This window comes from Myotis yumanensis, unplaced genomic scaffold (genome assembly GCF_028538775.1).
Source record: "Myotis yumanensis isolate MYYU_CA2020_CCGP unplaced genomic scaffold, mMyoYum1.0.hap1 SCAF_23, whole genome shotgun sequence".
Taxonomy (NCBI): domain Eukaryota; kingdom Metazoa; phylum Chordata; class Mammalia; order Chiroptera; family Vespertilionidae; genus Myotis; species Myotis yumanensis.
In genome coordinates this window covers 13,992,318-13,995,186 of record NW_027223774.1, presented here as the reverse complement: position 1 = coordinate 13,995,186, position 2,869 = coordinate 13,992,318, and the positions used below count along the sequence as shown (strand labels likewise).

At 48.2% G+C, this 2,869-nt stretch overlaps 1 pseudogene; it reads right to left on the bottom strand.

The window, feature by feature from the left end:
• Window positions 1-1,363: 1,363 nt before the first annotated feature.
• LOC138999833 (WW domain-containing oxidoreductase pseudogene) lies at window positions 1,364-2,251 on the bottom strand (annotated as a pseudogene).
• Between the last annotated feature and the right edge of the window lie 618 nt (window positions 2,252-2,869).

The window sequence follows — 2,869 nt, the reverse complement described above, 5'->3', positions numbered from 1 at the left end:
TGTTATCATATAAGATCAAAATTAAAGAATAGGACTCCATCAGTATTCAAAAATTTTTTTTGGTTATTTGAATACACAAATAAGTTAATGCATGTGACACATCTTTAGGCATAAGCCAGGGAGCAGGCAAGTACTAGAGATAGATGTAAAGTGGGGATACACATGTTGGGGAGATTAAAAATAATTCTTTGAAGAAAAGATGTGCATGGGTAGGGAACATAGCATAATAGTTGAGATGCCATTCGGTACTTTTTTTAAATTGATTTTTTTTTTAAAGAGGGAGAGAGAGAAACATCAATGTGAGAACAGTACATCTATCAGTGGCCTCCTGCACACCCTCTAGGTATCAAGCCCACAACCCTGGCATGTGCCCTGACTGGGAATCGAACCAGCAACCTTTTGGTTCATGAGACAACACCCAACCAACTGAACCACATCGGCCATTCAGTACTACTTTATTTTTATTTTTATTTTTTTTTTATTGCCTGGCTGGCATTGCTCAGTGGTTAAGCATTGACCAGGAGGTCCTGGTTTGATTCCTGGTCAGGGCACATGCCTGAATGAAGAATAAGGGGAGTGACTTTATCCCCGAAATTACACTGTAAATTCTTATGGACACAATCCTTTTCCTGGCTGTCAAGGAATTGAGGAAATCCTTGGCAAAGTTTGTTTGTTATCATCTCTAAGGAATTTTTTGCATAGTTTGGCAAGGGAGTCAAAAGACCAGTACTTCTGTGACCCACTAGCTCTGTCTATTGCACCCATGTCTCAGTGTCGCTCCATGGTGGCTGGCTGGAACAAGGTTCAGAGTTCTCTCCAGTAGTTGCCAAGCCCACTTAGACCTGGTCTGGATGAATGAAACAATGATCTCCTGGATCAATGCAGCAAAGAAGGATAAACACTGGCTTTTTCTTACCTAAACAGGAGAAAGCTCCTGGCTGAGGTGTGGCCATCCATGGTGGGCTGTGGCTGTGGTGGTGGCTGAGTGACACAGGGGGCACCAGACTATTCTAAACAGAGAATTGCTTGTCCTTCTCCAGTGAAACAAGGAACCCACATACCAACAGAGTATTCACTTTCAAACAGGTCACCACCAATAAAGCAAAATGACCCAAGCCTAAGCCAGCCCCAGAAGAGAGATACTGCCATTCCTGCTGGAATTTCCTGGTTCCCATTGGAAATGGGAACATTTTTTAACATTTTCCCATCTGCTATGACTACTCCTTATTCCCTTTGCTCTGGCAGGTCTGTGTTGGAGGGACATGGAAAGGCCCCTGGGTAAGTTGGAAGGGTCCAGTGTTGGCAGTGATGCCCCTGCACGCACAGGGTGGGTGTGTGTGCCTTTCCTTGCCAGAGCTCCCGCTTAGCTGGACTGGCTGTTGGGTCTTTTTTGGATCAGTTGTCTCACTGAGTGCCCCCAGGGCCCAGTACTGTCTTTTCACTCTGAGCTTCTGGAGGGCAGGCAGCGGCAACAGTTGTCGAAATACATGCCTCCTAGACCCTGAGTTCAGGAACAGCAGCACCATAGAGGGTGGTGGCAGCTCCTTGTTGCATGGACTTGGTGAAAGGCCTGGCCGAGGTAAACAGCGCGGTGTACACCCACCAGCTGCGACGAAGGGAGGAGTACATCATGTTTCCTGGATGTACTGCCCTTCCATGTGACCCCACGCAGGGAGAGACAGTGACGGAGCTCATTGGAGAATAGAATGTTGCCGAGTTTGGACCAGTTGTAAGCCAGTGCGGTCCAGTAGTCATTTTTAGGTGGGGAGAGGTGGCTGAAGTCTAGTTGTCCCGAGGAAACATAATATCTGTAAATCTATGGGACTCTGAGGAGACCACACTGACAGATTGGGGCTGAGCCGCACAAGACATCCTGAAGGAGCTGGACAAGGCAGAAGTGCCCCCGGCGATTCGCCTGGAAGCTGGTCTCCACGCCATCTGTTGTGAGGCTCCAGGGCAGAGCAAGAGCCACTGCGTTGCACACAAGCACATGCAGAAGCACATGGTTGGCCTTGAACACCTGTGCACGCTACCAAGCAGATAGGTCCAGGGTGACCGCGGGTACCCGGGCTTTATGCCATTCTCCCAAAATGCAAGACATGACTTCACTGGCTCTTGTCCTAGTCCTACAGGCCAAGATCACGTGAGCACCTTGAAGGGCAAAAGATGTGGCGATTTCATACCCTATTCCTGAATTAGCTCCAGGAACTACAACCACTTTGCCGGTGAAATCCCCCCTGGGTGCTACCATCGTATTCTGTCTGGTGATTGGCTTTGTAGGATTATCATCAATAGTAAGTGCCAGTCTTGGGTCCAAACAGTTATTTTGTTTACTAGTATATGGTTGACCAAATACAGTGTCCTTCCTCATGGGTTTCTTGTTCCCATCGATAAGACAAATCTGCTATTTGTTTTCTTTTCCCGTTTTTCGGATGTTCCCATTAAGTCTTCTCAGTGTGACTGACATCATAAACCCAGCCGACTTTGGTGGTTCTCTGCTCCGAGCCTAGTGGCAGCTCGTCCTCGCTGCCCCGGTGCAGGTCCGCGAAGCACAGGGTTGTCATGGCAACAGGGACGCTGGGTCACGCGCCTCCTCAGACGCCGGCTGCAGGGTCTCGCGCCCAGGAAGTCGCTCCTTTCAACCGAGCGGCCGCGCTCCCAAACTCCCTTGATTTCTTGAAGATGTATCTCCTCACTTATTCTCTTTCCAACACTATTCCTATCATAATTGGACTCATTGCGACTTCAGGAAGTCCTGTGTCTATGTGATATTTTTTCTGAAAGACTTAGGAAACGTCCACAGATTATCTGTGAAAGAGTCCACGTAACTAACCAGGAAGTTGGGATTCTGGGAGTCTCTCCGCTCTGG